We start from the raw sequence: 21668 nt of genomic DNA on the forward strand, positions 1-21668 counted from the left end.
ACATCATAATTAGCGAGCATCTTGCGGAAAACACCATGAATGAAGTGTGAACCGCCATCAGTCATCAGATATCTAGGGACTCCAAATCTTGGGAAAATGACTTCTTTAAGCATCTTAATAGAGGTGTGGTGATCAACATGTGTAGTGGGGATAGCTTCTACCCACTTAGTGACGTAATCAACAACAACTAAGATGTGAGTATACCCATTGGAACTCGGGAAGGGTCCCATATAATCAAAGCCCCAGACATCAAATGGTTCAATGACAAGCGAATAGTTCATAGGCATTTCCTAACATTTACTGATGTTCCCTATTCTCTGACATTCGTCACAAGACAAGACAAACTTACGGGCATCCTTGAAAAGAGTGGGCCAATAGAAACCTGATTGCAATACCTTATGAGAAGTTCTATCTCCAGCATGGTGTCCTCCGTAGGCTTTGGAATGACACTTCTGCAGGATCTATCCCTGTTCATGTTCAGGCACACAATGTCTAATAACACCATCTACTCCTTCCTTATAAAGGTGAGGATCATCCCAAAAGTAGTGTCTCAAATCAAAGAAGAATTTCTTCTTTTGCTGGTAGGTGAAACTGGGTGGTATGTATTTGGCTACGATATAGTTTGCGTAATCAGCATACCACGGTGCACTATGTGAAGTGCGGATGACATTCAATTGCTCATCGGGAAAGCTATCATCAATAGGTCGTGGGTCATCAAGGACATTCTCTAGCCTGGAAAAGTTATCTGCTACAGGGTTATCAGCACCCTTTGGGTCAACAACGTGCAAATCAAATTCCTATAGCAGGAGAACCCATGTGATTAGCCTAGGCTTAGCGTCCTTCTTCTCCATAAGGTACTTAATAGCAGCATGATCAGAATGAATAATAACTTTGGAGTCAACTATATAAGATCTGAACTTTTCACATGCAAACACGACTGCTTAAAATTCCTTCTCCGTAGTGGCATAGTTTCTTTGGGCATTGTCTAGAGTTTTACTAGCGTAGTGAATGACATTCAACTTTTTGTCAACTCTTTGTCCTAGAACAGCACCAACAACATAATCACTAGCATCGCACATGATTTCAAAGGGCAAGTTCCAATCAGGTGGTTGAACAATAGGTGCGGTTATCAAGGCCTTCTTAAGTATTTTGAAAGCTTCCTCACAATCCTCATCAAAAACAAAAGGAACATCCTTCTGCAAGAGGTTGGTAAGAGCCCTAGAAATCTTAGAGAAGTCTTTAATGAACCTTCTATAGAAACCAGCATGACCTAGGAAACTTCGTATACCTCTGATATCTGTGGGGCAATGCATTTTCTCAATTGCATCAACCTTAGCCTTATCAACTTCAATGCCTTTCTCAGAGATTTTGAGTCCTAAGACGATGCCTTCATTAACCATGAAGTGGCACTTCTCCCAGTTCAAGACGAGGTTGGTATCCTTGCATCTCTGTAAGACTCGATCAAGGTTGCTGAGGCAATCGTCAAAGGAAGAACCGTAAACAGAGAAATCATCCATGAAAACCTCAACAATCTTTTCACAGAAGTCAGAGAATATAGCAATCATACATCTTTGAAAGGTGGCAGGTGCATTGCATAAGGCAAAAGGCATACATCTATAAGCAAAGGTATCGAAGGGGCAGGTGAAAGTGGTTTTCTCCTGATCAGATTGTGCAACAGGTATTTGCGAGAAACCTGAATAACCGTCTAGAAAGCATAAGTGTGTGTGTTTAGATAGACTTTCTAGCATTTGGTCGATAAACGACAAAGGATAATGGTCTTTGCTGGTTGCCTTGTTCAGTTTCCGGAAGTCTATCACCATCCTATAGCCAGTAATAATCCTCTGTGGGATTAGTTCATTCTTATCATTAGGAATGACGGTGATACCTCCCTTCTTAGGTACGCAATGTACTGGACTTACCCAATCACTATGAGCAACATGATAAATGATTCCTGCTTCCAGAAGCTTTAGTATTTCTTTTCTCACGACCTCTTTCATCCTAGGATTTAATCTCCTTTGATGATCAGCAACTGGCTTAAAATCAGGATCGGTTTTAATCTTGTGCTGACATAGAGTGGGACTAATACCCTTAAGATCATCAAGAGTATATCCAATAGCAGCATGGTGTTTCCTCAAAGTTTTTAATAACTTCTTCTCTTCGTGATTCGAGACGTGAGCACTAATAATAACAGGATATATCTCCTTCTCATCAAGATAGGCATACTTAAGTGTATCTGGTAACTGTTTTAACTCGAACACAAGATCACCCTTTGGTGGGGGAGGATTCCCAAGCAGTTCAACAGGCAGATTATTCTTAAGAATAGGATATTGTTCTAAAACAATTTTGTCTATCTCATCTCTTTCATCCATATGCATATCATTTTCATGCTCAAGCAGATATTGCTCTAAAGGGTCCGTAGGAGGCACGGCAATAGAGGCAAGATCAATGATTTCATCCCTACCAGACGACTCTTTTTCATGGGGTTGTCTTCCAAACTTGGAGAAGTTAAATTCATGAGACACACCCTCGAAACTAACGGTGACAGTGTGTTTAATGCAATCAATATGAGCATTGACAGTGTTGAGAAAGGGTCTACCAAATATGATGGGAAAAAAGTTATCCTGTGTAGTAGCAAGGACGAGGAAATCAGTAGGATACTTCGTCTTACCACACAAGACTTCTACATCTCTCACAATTCCCATAGGGCAGATAGTGTCTCTATTAGCTAGCGTAATAGTGACATCAATGGGTTCTAACTGAGCAGGTGCAATGTCATCTTTGATTTCATGATATAGGGACCGGGGTATTGCACTAACACTAGCACCCATATCACATAAAACATGATAACAGTGATCTCCTATCTTGACAGAAACAACGGGCAGGCCAACTACAAGTCCGTATTTGTCTTTCGCGTGAGGTTTAGCAATTCTAGCGGAGTCCTCACAGAATTTGATAACATGCCCGTCTATGTCTTCGGCTAAGAGATCTTTGATAATAGCAACACTAGGTTCAACTCTAATTTCCTCAGGGGGTGCAAGTGGTCTAATGTAACCCCTACGTATCACAGTTGGAGCTTTAGAATAATCCTTTTTCCTAGCAGGGTAAGGTGGTTTCTCAGTGTAGGCACAAGGAACAATAGGATCATTAAAGGAAATGACTTTCTCTTCAACTAGATTGAGTTTAACTATGTTGACTTCTACAGGAGGGTGGTATTTAAACCACTTCTCTTTGGGAAGATCAATATGAGCAGCAAAAGATTCACATAGAGAAGCTACTATCTCAGAGTCAAGTCCATACTTAGCGCTAAAATCTCTAGAAGTGTTTGTTTCAACAAAAGATTTAACGCAATCAAACTGGAAATTCATACTTAACTCCTTACCTTCTTCAAGCTCCCAATCTTCAGAGTTACGTTTGATTCTTTCCAATAGATTCCACTTGTGGTCAACATCCTTCTTCATAAAAGAACCGGTACAAGAAGTGTCAAGCATGGTACGATCTTCATGAGAAAGCCGAGCATAAAAGTTTTGAGTGATAATTTCTCTCGAGAGCTCATGATTGGGGCATGAATATAGCATTGATTTAAGCCTCCCCCAAGATTGAGCTATGTTTTCCCTGTCACAAGGCCAAAAGTTATAAATATAATTCTGATCACGATGTACTAAATACATAGGATAAACTTTTGATGAAATTCCAATTTCAACCGATTGTAGTCCCATGATCCAGTATCAGAACATAGCCTATACCATGTCAATGCCTTATCCTTCAAATATAAAGGAAATACTTTCTTCTTTACCTTATCCTCGGGCAAACCTGCAAGCTTAAATAAACCACAAACTTCATCTACATAGATTAGATGCAAGTCTGGATGTGAAGATCCATCTCGTGTAAAAGGATTAGCCATCAGTTTCTCAAGCATACCCGAAGGAATTTCATAAAAGATATTTTCAGTAGGTACCTTAGGTTGAGGAGAAACTCCTCGTGCTTCCTCTCGTGCTGAAGATACCCCGAACAAATTCCTCAAAGGAACAGTTTCCATAGTGACAAGTGACAATAAATTTCAGCACAGTATATAAATGTTTCCTTACCAAATTCCACTTACCAAAGGCGCTTCACTACGCGGCAACGGCACCAGAAAAGAGTCTTGATGACCCACAAGTATAGGGGATCAATCGTAGTCCTTTCGATAAGTAAGAGTGTCGAACCCAACAAGGAGCAGAAGGCTCTGATAAACGGTTTTCAGTAAGGTAATAACTGCAAGCACTGAAAGTAGCGGTAACAAGTGATGGTGTAGTGAGGTGAAACGTAGCAGGTGAAAAGTAACAAGTAGTAGAAATGGTGCAGCAAAGTGGTCCAATCCCTTTTGTAGCAAGGGACAAGCCTGAACAAAGTCTTTTATAGGAGTAAAAACGCTCCCGAGGACACACGGGAATTTCTGTCATGCTAGTTTCATCATGTTCATATGATTCGCGTTCGTTACTTTGATAGTTTGATATGTGGGTGGACCGGCACTTGGGTACTGCCCTTACTTGGGCAAGAATCCCACTTATGATTAACCCCTCTCGCAAGCATCCACAACTATGAAAGAAGAATTAAGACAACGTCTAACCATAGAATTAAACTAGTGGATCCAAATCAGCCCCTTACGAAGCAACGCATAGACTGGGGTTTAAGCTTCTGTCACTCTAGCAACCCATCAACTACTTACTAATCCCCAATGCCTTCCTCTAGGCCCAAATAATGGTGAAGTGTTATGTAGTCGACGTTCACATAACACCACTAGAGGAAAAACAACATACAACATATCAAAATACCGAACGAATACCAAATTCACATGACTATTATTAGCATGACTTATCCCATGTCCTCAGAAACAAAAGTAACTACTCACAAAGCATAATCATAATCATGATCAGAGGTGTAATGAGTAGCATCAAGGATCTGAACATAAATCTTCCACCAATTAATCCAACTAGCATCAACTACAAAGAGTAATCAACACTACTAGCAACCTTACAAGTACCAATCGGAGTCGCGAGACGGAGATTGGTTACAAGTGATGAACTAGGGGTTGGAGATGAGATGGTGCTGATGAAGATGTTGTTGGAGACGAGTCCCCTCTGACGAGAGGAGTGTTGGTGATGACGATGGTGACGATTTCCCCCTCCGGGAGGGATGTTTCCCTGGCAGGATCGTCCTGCCGGAGCTCTAGATTGGTTCTGCTCAAGTTCCGCCTCGTGGCGTCGGAGCCTCCTCGAAAAAGCTCTGCCCTGATTTTTTTCCGGACGAAACCCTTCATATAGCAGAAGAGGGGGGCCAATGGGCCACCAGGTGGCCCACAAGCCCTGTTGCCGCGACCAGGGGGCATGCCGCGGCCACCAGGCTTGTGGGCCCCTAGCAGCTCCCCTCTGGCACTTCTTTCACCCAGTATTTTTTATATATTCCCAAAAAATTCCACGTTGATTTTTAGGGCATTTGGAGTTGCGCAGAATAGAGGACTCAAACTTACTCCTTTTCCAGTCCAGAATTCCAGCTGCCGGTATTCTCCCTCTTCAAATAAACCTTGCAAAATAAGAAAGAAAAGGCATAAGTATGGTACCACAAAGTATAATAACAGTCCATAAAGCGATAAATATCAACATGAGAGCATGATGCAAAATGGACGTATCAAGCTCCCACTCACTTTCTTGTAAATACAAGATTCTCCAACCACTTGTATAAACCCAAATGCTTTGATCACCTCATCAAAGCGCTTATTCCAACTCCGAGATGCTTGTACCAGTCCATAAATGGATCGCTGGAGCTTGCATACTTTGTTAGCATTCTTTGGATCGACAAAACCTTCGGGTTGCATCATATACAACTCTTCCTTAAGAAAACCTTTAAGGAACGCCGTTTTGACATCCATCTGCCAGATTTCATAATCGTAAAAGGCAGCTGTTGCTAACATGATTTGGACGGACTTAAACATCGCTACCGGTGAGAAAGTCTCATCGTAGTCAACTCCTTGAACTTGTGAAAAACCCTTTGCCACAAGTCGAGCTTTATAAACGGTCACATTACCGTGTGCGTTCGTTTTCTTCTTAAAGATCCATTTGTTCTGAATAGCCTTGCGACCTTCAGGTAGTACTTCCAAAGTCCATACTTTGTTCTCGTACATAGATCATATCTCGGACTTCATGGCCTCCACCCATTTGTTGGAATCCGGGCCCACCATTGCTTCTTCATAATTCACAGGTTCATTGTTGTCTAACAACATAATTGATAAGATAGGATTACCGTACCACTCAGGAGCAGTACGTGATCTTGTTGACCTGCAAGGTCCGATAGTAACTTGATCCGAAGTTTCATGATCATCATCATCAACTTCCTCCTCAACCGGCGCCGCAGCAACATGGGTTTCCCCTTGCCCTGCGCCACCATCTAGAGGGATCAGAGGTTCGACAACCTCATCAAGTTCTATCTTCCTCCTGCTCAATTCTTTCGAGAGAAACTCCTTCTCAAGAAAAGATTTGTTTGTAGCAACAAACACTTTGCCCTCGGATTTGAGATAGAAGGTATACCCAACTGTCTCTTTTGGGCAACCTATGAAGATGCACTTTTCCACTTTGGGTTCCAGCTTTTCAGGCTGAAGCTTTTTGACATAAGCATCACATCCCCAAACTTTAAGAAACGACAACTTTGGTCTTTTGCCATACCACAGTTCGTATGGTTTCGTCTCAACGGATTTTGATGGTGCCCTATTTAAAGGGAATGCAGCTGTCTCTAATGCATAACCCCAAAATGATAACGGCAAATCGGTAAGAGACATCATAGATCGCACCATCTCTAATAAAGTACGATTACGACGTTCGGACACACCATTACAATGTGTTGTTCAAGGCGGTGTCAACTGTGAAAAAATTCCACATTGTCTTAAGTGAGCACCAAACTCGAAAATCAGATATTCACCCCCACGATCAGACCGCAGGAACTTGATCTTCTTGTTACGATGATTTTCAACTTCACTCTGAAATTGCTTGAACTTCTCAAATGTTTCAGACGTGTGCTTCATTAAGTAGACATAACCATATCTACTCAAAACGTCAGTGAAGGTGAGAAAATAACGATATCCGCCGCGCACCTCCCCACTCATCGGACCGCATACATCGGTATGTACGATTTCCAACAAGTCACTTGCATGCTCCATTGTTCCGGAGAACGGAGTGTTAGTCATCTTGCCCATGAGGCATGGTTCGCACGTGTCAAGTGAATCAAAGTCAAGTGACTCCAAAAGTCCATCGGTATGGAGTTTCTTCATGCGCTTTACACCAATATGACCTAAGCGGCAGTGCCATAAAAACATGGCGCTATCATTGTCAACTCTTTTGGTCTGAATGTTATGTATATGTGTATCATCGCTGTCAAGATTCAATATGAAAAATCCTCTCACATTGGGTGCATGACCATAAAAGATATTACTCATAGAAATAGAACAACCATTATTCTCTCACTTAAACGAGTAATCGCCTCGCAATAAACAAGATCCAGATATAATGTTCATGCTTAACGCAGGCACTAAATAACAATTATTTAAGTTCATAACTAATCATGATGGTAACTGAAGTGAAACTGTGCCGACGGCGATTGCATCAACCTTGGAACCATTTCCCACGTGCATCGTCACTTCATCTTTCGCCAGCCTTCGCTTATTCCGCAGTTCCTGTTTCGAGTTGCAAATATGAGCAACAGAACCGATATCGAATACCCAGGCACTACTACGAGAGCTGGTTAAGTACACATAAATAACATGTATATCGAATATACCTGATTTTTTCTTGGCCGCCTTCTTATCAGCCAGATACTTGGGGTAGTTGCGCTTCCAGTGACCCATACCCTTGCAATAATAACACTCTGTTTCAGGCTTAGGTCCAACTTTGGGTTTCTTCGTCGGATTGGAAACAGGCTTGCCGCTCTTCTTGGAATTACCCTTCTTTCATTTGCCGTTTCTCTTGAAACTAGTGGTCTTATTAACCATCAACACTTGATGCTCTTTACGGAGTTCTGACTCTACGACTTTTAGCATCGCGAATAACTCGCCGGGTGACTTGTTCATCCCTTGCATGTTTTAGTTCAACACGAAGCTCTTGTAGCTTGGTGGTAGTGATTGAAGAATTCTGTTAGTGATAGCCTCTTGCAGGAGTTCAATCCCCAGCTCTGCTAGACGGTTTGAGTACCCACACATTTTGAGCACATGTTCGCTGACACACGAATTCTCCTCCATCTTGCAAGCATAGAATTTATTGGAGGTCTCATACCTATCGATACGGGCGTTCTTCTGAAAGATAAACTTCAACTCCTGGATCATCTCAAATGCTCCATGACGCTCAAAGCGACGTTGAAGTCCCGGCTCTAAGCCATACGAGACTGCACATTGAACTACTAAGTAGTCCTCCTTGCGTGCTAACCAGGCGTTCTTAACATCTTGGTCAGCCGCGGCAGGTGGTTCATCTCCTAGCGCAGTATTAAGGACATAATCCTTCTTCCTAGCTTGCAGGAGCAACTTAAGATTACGAGCCCAGTCAACAAAGTTGCTTCCATCATCTTTCAACTTAGCTTTCTCTAGGAACGTATTAAAATTCAGGGTGACTGTCACGTGAGCCATTGATCTACAACACAAATATTTTCAAAGTGGACTTAGAATATGTTCAAGGTAATTAGAGTTTAACTAATCAAATGACTTGCTAAACTCCCACTCAAAAAGTACATCTCTCTAGTCATTTGAGTGGTACATGATCCAAATTCACTAACTCAAGTCCGATCATCACGTGAGTTGAGAGTAGTTTCAGTGGTAAGCATCTCTATGCTAATCATACCAACTATATGATTCGTGCTCGACCTTTCGGTCTCATGTGTTCCGAGGCCATGTCTGCACATGCTAGGCTCGTCAAGCTTAACCCGAGTGTTCCGCGTGTGCAACTGTTTTGCACCCGTTGTATGTGAACGTTGAGTCTATCACACCCGATCATTATGTGGTGTCACGAAACGACGAACTGTAGCAACGGTGCGCAGTCGGGGAGAACACAATTTCGTCTTGAAATTTTAGTGAGAGATCACCTCATAATGCTACCGTCGTTCTAAGCAAAATAAGGTGCATAAAAGGATTAACATCACATGCAATTCATAAGTGACATGATATGGCCATCATCATATGCTTCTTGATCTTCATCACCAAAGCACCGGCACGATCTTCTTGTCACCGACGCCACACCATGATCTCCATCAACGTGTCGCCATCGGGGTTGTCGTCCTACTTATGCTATTACTACTAAAGCTACGTCCTAGCAATATAGTAAACGCATCTGCAAACACAAACGTTAGTTTAAAGACAACCCTATGGCTCCTACCGGTTGCCGTACCATCGACGTGCAAGTCGATATTAACTATTACATTATGATCATCTCATACATCCAATATATCACATTACTTCATTGGCCATATCATATCACAAGCATACCCTGCAAAAACAAGTTAGACGTCCTCTAATTTGTTGTTGCATGTTTTACGTGGCTGCTATGGGTATCTAGTAGATCACATCTTACTTACGCAAAAACCACAACGGAGATGTGCAAATTGCTATTTAACCTCTCCAAGGACCGCCTCAGACAAAACCAATTCAACTAAAGTTGAAGAAACCGGCACCCGCCAGTCATCTTTATGCAACGAGGTTGCATGTCAAGCAATGAAACCAGTCTTTCGGAAGCGTACGAATAATGTCGGTCCGGGCCGCTTCAATCCAACAATACCGCCAAATCGAGAAAAGACTAAGGAGGGCAGCAAATCGAACATCACCGTCCACAAAACCCTTTGTGTTCTACTCGAGATAATATCTACGCATGAACCTAGCTCATTATGCCACCGTTGGGGAACGTTGCATGGGAAACAAAAAAATTCCTACGCACACGAAGACCTAACATGGTGATGTCCATCTACGAGAGGAGATTTGGATCTACGTACCCTTGTAGATCACACAACAGGAAGCGTTTAAGAAACACGGTGATGTAGTGGAATTTATTCACGTCCCTCGGTCAGCCCCACGAACTGTCCCACGAACCGTCCCGCGATCTGTCCCACGATCCGTTCCGATCTACTGCTCAACGGACGACACATCCGCGTTCAGCACACGTACAGCTCGACGATGATCTCGGCCTTCTTGATCCTGCAAGCAAGACAGAGAAGTAGATGAGTTCTCCAACAACGTGACGGTGCTCCGGTGGTGGTGAAGGATCTACTCCTGCAGGGCTCCGCCCGAGCTCCGCAGAAATACGATCTAGAGGTAAAACTATGGTGTCTAGATCTGAGTTGCATGTGGCAAAAGTTGTCTCAAATCAGCCCTAAATCACCACTATATATAGGAATGAGGGGGAGGAGGCTTGCCTTGAGGGCCAAGCCCTGAAGGGTGCGCTCCCTAGGGAGGAGGAGGAAACCTACTCCATTCCTAGTCCAACTAGGATTGAAAAGTGGAGTCCTTCTCTTCCTTCCCACCTTTCTTTTTTTTTCTTTTGTTTGGGTTTTCTTTCTTGGCGCATAGGTCCCTTTGGGTTGTCCCACCAGCCCACTAAGGGCTGGTGCGCCACCCCTAGGGCCTTTGGGCTTCCCCCGGGTGGGTTGCCTCCCTCCCGGTGAACATCTGGAACCCATTCGTCACTCCCGGTAATGCGCGAAAACCTTCCGGTAACCAAATGAAGTCATCCTATATATCAGTCTTCGTCTCCGGGCCATTCCTGAAACCCTCATGACGTCTGTGATCTCATCTGGGACTCCGAACAACATTCGGTGACCACACATATAACTCAACTATACTAAAACATCGCCGAACCTTAAGTGTGTAGACCCTGCGGTTCGAGAACAATGTAGACATGCCCGGCTCGGTCAATATCCAATAGCAGGACCTAGATGCCCATATTGGATTCTACATATTCTCCTAAGATCTTATCGGTTGAACCTCAGTGTCAAGGATTCATATAATCTCGTATGTCATTCCCTTTGTCCTTCGGTATGTTACTTGCCAAAGATTCGATCGTTGGTATCCGCATACTTATTTCAATCTCGTTACCGGCAAGTCTCTTTACTCGCTCTGTAATACAAGATCCCGTTACTTACACTTAGTCACATTGCTTGCAAGGCTTGTGTGTGATGTTGTATTACCGAGTGGGCCCCGTGATACCTCTCTGTCACACAGAGTGACAAATCCCAGTCTTTATCCATACTAACTCAACGGACACCTCCGGAGATACCTTTAGAGCACATTTATAGTCACCCAGTTACGTTGTGACGTTTGATGTACACTAGGTATTCCTCCGGTGCCAGTGAGTTATATGATCTCATGGTCATAGGAACAAATACTTGACACGTAGGAAACTATAGCAATAAAACGACACGATCAATATGCTACGTTCATAGTTTGGGTCTAGTCCATCACATGATTATCCTAATGATGTGATCTAGTTATCAAGTGACAACACTTGCACATAGTCAGAAAACCTTGACTATCATTGATCAACTCGCTAGCCAACTAGAGGCTTGCTAGGGACATTGTTTTGTCTATGTATCCTCACATGTATCTATGTTTTCATTCAATACAATTATAGCATGGATAATAAACGATTATCTTTAAACAGGAAATATAATAATAACTATTTATTATTGCATGTAGGGCATATTTCCAACATGATCTACTTTGAACCAACACTCTTGAGGAGCACTGGCCCGAGGGTTGATTAATTATTCACGGGGTCCGAAAAGTCCCTATGCATTTTTATTAGTTATTAGGCAAATGTAGTACCAATGTTGGGTCTTGTCAGAATAGTTTTATCCGAAAACAAAAATCAAGGGGGTCCCCATAATAACCCAAACATGTTAGGCGCGCTCAGTTATGGAACGTAGCACCGGTACATAAGTAACTAGGGCGGCAAAAGTGGAACAATACACCAAGCCAAAAGACTAAGCCTTCCACCTTTTACCAAGTATATAGGTGCACTAAATTAAATAGCAATAATATGGTGATGTATCAAGGAACCCATCTTTTTACATGGAAGCACATGTACATGCAACTAGCAACGCTATAAGAAGAGTGAGCAAGCGGTGACATAGCCAAACAAAGGTTTGGTAGGATGTGGAGGGGTTTGAGACTTTTCATGGCAATGTTGGGAGGCTTGACATAAGAGGTGGTAGGCAGCAAAACATAGCGAGATAAACGAGACAACTAGCATAGCAATGATAGTATTAATATCTAGAGAAATGATCATCTTGCCTCAGATCTCGCTCGGGAGAAGAACGAATCCGTGAACTAGACGAACCGACATAGTTGAACGAATCCTCACACTTTGAAGCGGATTGGAACTCTATCAAGAAGAAACAATCCGTAAATAACAATCAACACACAATAAACACCATAACAAATGCATGGCATGATGTGCAAGCAATTATGATGCATGCTCATTTAATTATGCAAGACACGACAAAGCACAACAATCAACTTCTACACATTAAGTGAAGCTCAAAATGCAACGAATTGCATATTGACGAAACTCCACAGTTGAATTACTTAGTTCGCTCCTGTTTTGGTACACAACAATGTTAAATGTTGTTAAACATGGCAAGAGGTGAAGCATAAATAAACTACACTATCTAGGCATTTTAAATGAGGTGGAGAACACATATAACATTTGCGAAATAACCCCATATGTTAATTTGGAAATATGTCCAAATCTGAACTAAAACATATTTTATATTTGTTAAACATCAAAATAAATGCACCATGTGAATCTACACGTCAATTTACATATATAGAGTTAATTACACAGAAGTACCACAATTTGACCAGAATGTGCAGATTGGTACCAAGATTTCTAATTTTTTCATATGAGTACCAACTTTATGCGAGACCGTTGCAAATCGAGCTAAACCGTGTATAAATATGTATTATGTATTGACAGTATATCTGACCGACGAGGCCCGCCTTTCATGTGCTGACGTGGCAGGTTTTTGCAGAAAACCCCTTTACTTTATACGTTAATCACATATATGTCCTTTATTTCACAGAATAAATCGAAAGTTTTTTTGTTAGTAATTTTTAAAATTCGAATCGGACTATTTGAAAGTTTCAGTTGAATTGAACATTTATACAAATAAACGAAAATCAGACGCTGACGTGATTCGAACCCGCGCCGAGCCGAACGCAGGCGACGCCCGGAGCCACCATGCCACAGAGCGGCTCGTGTACGAGAGCGAGCACCACATCTGTTATACTGAGCGGGCTGGGCCAGCTGATACGGTGGGCGCTCTGGGCCAAGGACCATGCTGGGCACGCTGGGACGACTGGTTTGGGCCCGACAAGGCATGCATTTTTTTTGGTTTCTCGTTTTACTTAGCCCAGGTTTTTTTTCGTACTTTCCATTTCATTTCTTTTATTATGCTTTATTTTTTCTGGCTTTCGCTTATTTTTAGGTTATTTATTTTATTATTTTTTCATTATCTCGGTTGGTTTTCCAAGTACTCATGAACATTTGTTTAATGTATACGAAGCACTTTTTCCAGAATAGTCAACATTTTTCAATGCATGATGAAGTTTTTATTACAAACCGTGAATATATATTTTTATAATAAATTTTTAGAAAAACATTAAAATTTTATTAAAAAAATCGACGTGTTTCTTGAAATGCAAAATGATTTTACATAATAATATGTAAAAATGGTCATCATACTTTAGATAAAATTACATATTATTGTATATACCATTGTGTAATCAACCATTATAAAATTTATTAACCAAAAAATCATTGATCATATCAACATTTTGGTGAACATTTTTTTAAGTACACATTGTCAAAACAATTCATCATGTATCATTTAAAATGTTCATCATATCTTAAGAAAAAAATAAATATATATTAAATAAAGTAATTTTTATTTAAATATGCTCATCATATATTACCAAAAAATCATTATACTAAAAAATCATGGTTTGTAACAAAAAGTTCATCGTGCATTGAAAAATGTTGACTATACGTTGAAAAATTGCTCGATATACATTAAACAAATGTTCATGAGTATTTGGAAAACCAACCTAGGTAATGAAAAAAGAAGAAGAAAAATAATAACCTAAAAATAAGCAAAAGGCAGAAAAAAAATAAAGCATAATAAAAGAAATGAAACGGAAGGATCGAAAAAAACCTGGCTAAGTAAAACGAGAAACGAAAAAAAAAATGCAGGCCTTGCCGGGCCCAAACAGCAATCCCAGCGCGCCCAGCATGGTCCTCGGCCCAGCGCAATGAGCCAGCCCAGCTCGCTCAGTATAAAAGTAATTGCCCTCCCTATCTACCACGGGCCATTCTGTGACGTGGTGGCTCATGGCGTTGCCCGTGTCCGGGTGTGCCCGCCTTCGAATCTCGTTGGCCTCTAATTTTCGTTTGTTTTACATAAATGTTTAATTCAATGAAAACTTTCTAAAGAGTCTGATTCAAAGTTGAAAAAAATCACAAATTTTTCTGTGAAATAAAGGGCATTTATGTGATTAGCGTATAAAGCAAAGGGGTTTTCTGCAAAAAAAAACTGCCACATCAGCACCTAACAGGCGGGCCCCGTCGGTCAGATGCACGATCAATACGTAATTATACGCAATTTAGCGTGATTTGCAACGGTCTCACGCAAAGTTGGTACTGACATGAAAAAATTAAGAATCTTGGTACCAATTTGCACGTTCTGCCCGAGTTGTGGTACTTGTGTGTAATTAACTCACATATGTAGATCATTTAAAACGGAGCTATAGTTTAAAAGAAATGACCACGTCATGAATGCAAAATGTATACAAATGACAACCACAAGCATGTTAATAAATGGATGCAACAAGATATTATGAAACTACATGAAATTCTACGCAAGTTTAGATGATGCCGGAACAACGAATAACAATTCTAGAAAGTTTCCATATGCAAATTAAGGGCCTGTTTGGGACTGCTTCACTCCATCAAAATCAGCTCCGCTTCATCAAATCCACTTTAGAGCAGTTTTATATAGGAGTTGCAACCATTTCAAGAGAATGTTTGGCTCTCATTTAGCTCCAACTTCACGGATGGAAAATTTGGTGAAAAGGATCATTTGATTGGATGAGAGGTAAGAAACGAAGGGGTATCCACTTACTGGTGGCAGTAGTGGTTAATTTTCTTTCAACTCCAGCTTCTATAATTCTATGGAGCACCTCCTAGGGAGCTTCACAAAAAACAAGGAGTTGGACCCTAGATTCTAGTTTTTTGCGGAGCGGTATATCGTGAAGCTACCCCGTTTGGCTTGCATTTTCTAGAGCGGAGTTGAATTTTGTGGAGCAGAGCAGTCCCAAACAGGCTATAAGATTTCGATATTTTTATGCCTATAACACAATTTTAGAGTTGTTAAACATAAAAATAAATGCTACCACGAGATTGTACATATTTTTCTAGACAAGTTGCATATGTGGATCATTTTAATCGGAGCTACGGTTAATTATTTACCAAATAAACCATTTTAACATGGCAAAAGCAAAATAAATTCAAATAAAAATAAATATTTTTATCATGGATGAAATTGACATATTGTGAAACTACACAAAATTTTAGTCAAGTTTCATATATGAATTGTTTTAGAGGGTGCTTGGATACGTTTTAGTCCCATGACTAAAAGTAGTGGGACTAAAACATGCTAGCCTCACCCATGCTTGGATCCTAATAGTAAAGAGACTAAAATTAAGTTAATGAGCATTTATTATCCTCCAAACCCTCCAATCCAGAACTCGTCTGTGTTAAAGGAGAGGAGATAAATGAGGAGAGAGAGATGACTAATCCACATTTTAGTATGGGTACCCTTGACTAAATTTTTTTAGTCTTAAGACTAGTTTTAGCCCCTCTATAGTCTGGGGTGTTTGAAACTTTAGCTTTTTAAAGTGACTATTTTTAGTCAGACTAAAATAAGTTATTTGTATTCAAGCACCCTCTTAATCCGATGCATGGTTAATTAGTTATGAGCAACTCCAAATAGTGGTATTTTGCAAACCATGCATGACATGATATAAATTAAAATCGTAGTAGAAAAGAGTACGGGCCGGATTGCAGCACACTGCAGCGGCCCAGGAGGTTTCCAGCCCCGAGCGGCAGGTCACAACAACAAGAAAAAAATGCACTCCAAAACTAGGGTGTGTTGGACTCGTAGTAGAAAAGAATACGGGCCGGATTGCAGCACACTGCAGCGGCCCAGGAGGTTTTCAGCCCCGAGCGGCAGGTCACAACAACAAGAAAAAAATGCACTCCAAAACTAGGGTGTGTTGGACTCGAACCCAAATCACCATGATATCCATGCACTGGGTTAACTAGTCAGGCTGGTTGTGCCTTTGTGCTATAAATAAGCATCTGGCGGTACCTCAAATAACACAAGGAGCTGCTTCTTTGAAGAAGCAAATTTGCTGGAAAAAATATATATTGCGGCCACGGGGATTTATCCCTGGTCGCCCGGCAAAAAACTAGTGTTGAAAGCCACTGCGATAGATAATGTGTTGGTGACCAAAAGTAGAGGCGTCATAATATAAACTAAACGTCAAAATGGATCTAGGAAACGAGTGAAGCCTTCCGACCATGGCTGGAAGTGCTCATCGCAAGGAAATCGAAGAGGACGTCAGGCAGCGGGCAGGCCGGACTGTGGCTTCGAGCTCCAGCAGGGGCGTGGTCATAGCGGGGCTCATGCGGATCCGGCCGAGGGGAGCCGATTCCCGGTGGCGGCGAGATGAACTCGAATTCAGATAGTCTCCCATGGCTTGCTGCCGCTCCTGCAGAAAGAAAGGGAGAGCAGGGGAGGTTAGATAGACAAGAAAGGAAGAAACGGAACACGAGGGAGCGGGGTCTCACCGACGAGATTCGCATGAGCCGGCGCCGATGGAAGGCTGCACGAGTTGGCGTCAACAATTTTGCTGTACTACGGGGTACGTCGCGTCGCGATAGTGGATATGGTACCTTCAGTCAGGAAACACTACACCTCTTCCTCGGCATCCCCGGCAGGACCGTCGGTGGAGCACGCGCCTTTACTGCAGCCGGGAGATCCGCGGCACTTGATTGCTGCGTCCGCCGCGGAAGAGACCCCGCGCGCATCGCCGTCGACCGCTGAGGGGACAGCGACAACACCTCAGCCTGCGTCGTGCATCAAGTCGATAGTCGCCGTGCCTTCCCCGGACGGGAGACTTTCCTCTTCAGGGACGGACCCGGGCTGGACAGAGGTCAGCACACGGAAGGGAGGCCGTCCACCAGTCGACCCCTCAGTCCCTCGGGTGCGCCGGACAATGCAGCGGCCCGCCCGCCCGCAGGCTTTCAATGCGGGTACGTGGCCGCCCCTATATCTCTTCGACGGCCGTTGCTTCCGATGCCTGAGCAAGCGACATCGTCTTGTCGACTGCCGAGATCCGATTCACTGCATCACCTGTAGGAGGGCCGGCCACATAGCGAAGCGCTGCCCTCAGAACCACCCCGTCCGAGGTCGAGGAGGCCCTATGAGAGATAGGCTAGGTCCGCCCCCCGGCTCAACCTCTGCATCCCCACATTCGTTTTCCACCACCGGCGACATCCGCTATGTCGCAACTTTCCCCGGCCATGCTCCGCCACCTTGACAACGCACGCCGGCCCAGGGCCACCCGCTCCGTCGCCATCCCTTCCCCGGCCATTGACCAGGCAGTCTTCTTCCTCCGTAGCCACGCCGTCACCCTCACGGCGGCAGACGGGGTCAACGCCACATTGCCGATGGCAGTAGGCCGAGCGCTCGAGGGGCTACTGTCGGTGCCCGTGCACTCCCTCCGCGTCACAGCACACCACCCAGAGCACTTCCTGGTCCTCTTCACACAGCCTGCACACCAAGTCAACGCGGTGCGCCGCGACTCCATCCGTGTCGAGGGTGCCTCCTTCAACATCGCATCCTGGCACGAGCATGACCACGCCGTCTTCGACTCCCTGCTCCTGCATGTCCGCGTCGTCGTGGAGATGATGCCAATGCAGTTTTGGTCAGTCGAGGGGGCGGAGGAGATTCTGGGGAAGCGAGTGCGAGTGGATCGGCTCGACAGCCGAACCCTCGAACGAGGCCACACCAAAACCTTTTCCTGCTGGGTGTGGACGAGCGACATTGCAAACATCCCCACATCGCATACCTTGGTGGTGTTACTGCGCGGTGCGGGTAGGGTGGAAGAGATGGAGGGGGTTCTCCCCTCCCGACAGGCGCGTCGCGCCATCGCCGGCCACGGCGGACTACACCATGCTGATCCATGCCGACAGGATCGAGGACTGGACGCCACCCTCCCCACGATCATCTCATTCGGGCCGGAGTGGCCTCCCGTCGTCAGGTAGCGACGACGACGACACCCCTTTCCCGGTGGTGGCCCCTGCATCCTGGAAGATGGGGGTTGAGGATGGGCATGCGTCGGGGCGTAGCCAGAGGCTGGCTCGCGCGCCGGTCGCAGACCTGGGCTGCCGTGGCAGGCCCTTGGGTGGCCGCACCAGAGATCAAGACGGCGAAGGGGGCTCGGGGGGAGGGGGACACAGGTCCTGGAGAGATGTTCTCCTACGCCGGGGTCGCTCTCAGGCCCCTCCAAGAGCTGCCCCTGCACCGCGCCACCGTAGCCGCTCGCCGCAGCCCCGTCGCAGGTCCAAGGAGGTATCTGGGAGACGGCAGGGGCGGGGAGAGACCGTTCGAGGGCACAGCTGCAGCCCCAACTGCAGCGGCCGCGCCCCCCTCCTCCGCCCCCTCTGCTGCGACGGACGCCCAAGAGTCCCTGGGTAACAGGGGAGTCACCGACACCGCCCTCGGGAGCATAGGGGAGGACCCTGTCGAGGACTTTTTAAAGTCAGCTTCGAAACAATCCATCGCCTCAGCTACCGTCGACAGCATGGCGGCCGACGTCCAAGCGGCGGCGGAGGCAGCGATCAGCTCGCCGCTGGAATTCGACGCGGCCCTGCTGCTCAATGACCCAAATGAGGCGGTGCAGCTTGACGCTTTCAGCCCCACGCTGTCCGCCGCCGCGTCAGACCTGGGACAGTACAACAGGGCGACCCCAACGCCGGCATGTACTATGCAGCTGTAGCTGGGAGCAGTCACAGGAAGAGTCAGCAAGCTGCAGCCGAGCACAGCCAACACCGATCAACAGGAAATTCAAGGCCTGTTTCGCGCCAGCAAGAAGCCCCTCATCGCGGCTACTCCTGCACCAGCATCTGTTAGACGCCCGGCCACACCACCCAAGACTAGAGCTTCCTCGACGCCGACTCGGCACAGCGCCAGACAAGCCGCAAGTAGCTCCAAGGTGCCGGTAGCCCAACGCGCATCACTACGTCTCGTGAAGGAGCTAGGACTGCTGGGCCCCCATGACAAGATGACGGACGAGGCGGCAAGAGCACTCCTGCAGCGCTTTGATGAACCACTGTCAGACAACGATTTAGCGGTGATAGCAAAGCTAACTCGCCTCGACAGCGACGCACTACGGATCATGGCTACCATGATAGGCCCCGAAGGAGCTGCCGACGAGGCCATAGTTTGATCATGTTAGTCTTCCTACTGTACCCACTCTGGAGGCAACCGAGCCTACCTCGGTTCAGTTTTAGTTATAAGTTTAGTTTGTGTAAGGCTGTTTCGGGGAGAGGGATGACATCTAGTAGCCGGCGCGTCTTGGGGCCTGTTGGTGGGCGCCGGTACTCCAGTAGTAAGATGACCAGGTGTGTCATGAGCCTGAGGCCTTTCTTTCTGTCTTCGGAGTTAAAAAAGTGTTCCAAATGAGTGTCATCTTCCAACCTATTATGTGCTGGAACGTCCGCGGCCTAAATAGCCCAGCTAAGAGAGCAGCTGTAGGAGAAATGGCAATCGCACACAAGGCTGCCATCCTTTGTCTTCAAGAGACCAAGATCTCTACATGGTCGCCAGAACTAGTTAGGGAGATTGGAGGAGCGAAACTCACCGGATGCATAGCGCTACCGGCAATCGGCACGTGTGTGTGTGGGGGGGGGGGGGGGGGCAGCTATCCTATGGGATAAAGATCTCGCCACCGTCACTTCCCACGCAATAGGAATGTTCGCTATCACGGCAAGGGTCACCATAGCAGGGCAGAACAATAGCTTTTGGCTATCTTCGGTCTACGGCCCGGTGGATGATGCTAGAAAGGGAGATTTCCTACGGGAAATTATCTCCTCTGCACCGCCATTGTCTGAGCCGTGGCTCATCAACGGTGATTTCAACCTCATCTACGAAGCACGAGATAAGAACAATCTAATACTCAATCGCAGGCTCATGGGTAGATTTAGATCAGCAATCGACTCGGCGGGCATGAAAGAGATTAGATGCACAAATCGCAGATACACCTGGAGTAACGAATGCCGGGATCCTACCTTAGTTAGTATTGACAAGTTTTTCTGCAACATCCCTTGGGAAAGCAGCTTCCCCTTAGTATCCCTGCATGTCGCTTCAACGGCAACGTTGGATCACTGCCCGCTAGTTCTGCTCGACACCACAACCACCCATCACTCGGCTAGTTTCAAATTTGAAAACTTTTGGCCAAGTTTTCCAAGGTTCCACGGAACGGTGCAGAGAGCATGGAATAGACCAGTTCAAACCAATTGTGCTTTCCGTAGACTTAGTATAAAGCTGTTAAGGACGGCACACAATTTGAAGACATGGGGTAAAGGTTTTTTCAGCCAGGCCAAACTGCAATTTCACTTAGCAGCGGAGGTAGTGCTCTGACTAGATGTAACGCAGGAGAATCGCGCACTCTCAGACGCAGAATTCCGCCTCCGCAAACTACTCAAGCTTCGGCTACTTGGGTTGGCGGCACTAGAGAGAGCGCGTCGTCGACAAGCATCACGCCTCACTTGGCTAAGACTAGGGGATGCGGGGACGAAGTTTTTCCATGCAAAAGTATCAGCCAGGAAACGAAAAAATTTCATCCAGTGCCTACAAGTAGGTACGGAAGTAGCATCATCGCACGAGCAAAAGGAAGAAGCCATTTTTAGCCACTTCCAGCAGAATTGGGGTACTAGGGCGGATAGACCACTATCGATCGACTCGACGAGTCTCGAGCTTCCATCAGTTCAAAACAGGGGATTAGATAACCCTTTCTCCGGGGAGGAGGTTTGGGAAGCGATCAAGGAGACTCCGGCAGAAAAAGCACCAGGACCAGACGGCTTCACGGGGACTTTCCTCAGGTCTTGCTGGTCGATAATAAAAGAGGACATCATGAATGTATTTAGTAGTTTCTACAACTTATCGGGGGGGGGGGCTTTCGGCAAGCTCAACACAGCTAGGGTAATCCTTCTTCCAAAAAAGGATGGCGCCACAAGGGTAGATGATTTCAGACCGATCAGCCTAATCCACTTAGTAGCGAAACTGATCACCAAGGTTCTTTCCAGACGCCTAGCCATGCAGATCAACACCATCGTCTCCCCGGCTCAATCAGCTTTCGTGCACTCCAAGTCTACTCAAGACAGTTTCCTCTTTGTGCAAAATGTAGTAAGATCACTTCACAAGAAGAAAACTCTGGCTCTGCTACTTAAACTATATATAGCGAGGGCTTTCGACAATGTCTCTTGGGAATATTTGTTAGAAGTGCTGCAACAACTAGGGTTCCCAGCATGTTGGCGCGACTGGAT

At 45.1% G+C, this 21668-nt stretch overlaps 1 long non-coding RNA gene across 1 annotated transcript; it reads right to left on the bottom strand.

Annotated features, from left to right (window-relative positions):
• Positions 1-16464: 16464 nt before the first annotated feature.
• Positions 16465-17035, bottom strand: LOC123446441. The gene is made up of 2 exons (XR_006631349.1): positions 16908-17035; positions 16465-16828 (listed from the first exon to the last, which is right to left on the bottom strand). It is a non-coding gene; the product is annotated as an uncharacterized LOC123446441 (long non-coding RNA).
• Between the last annotated feature and the right edge of the window lie 4633 nt (positions 17036-21668).

Source organism: Hordeum vulgare, chromosome 4H, assembly GCF_904849725.1.
Source record: "Hordeum vulgare subsp. vulgare chromosome 4H, MorexV3_pseudomolecules_assembly, whole genome shotgun sequence".
Classification (NCBI taxonomy): Eukaryota; Viridiplantae; Streptophyta; class Magnoliopsida; order Poales; family Poaceae; genus Hordeum; species Hordeum vulgare.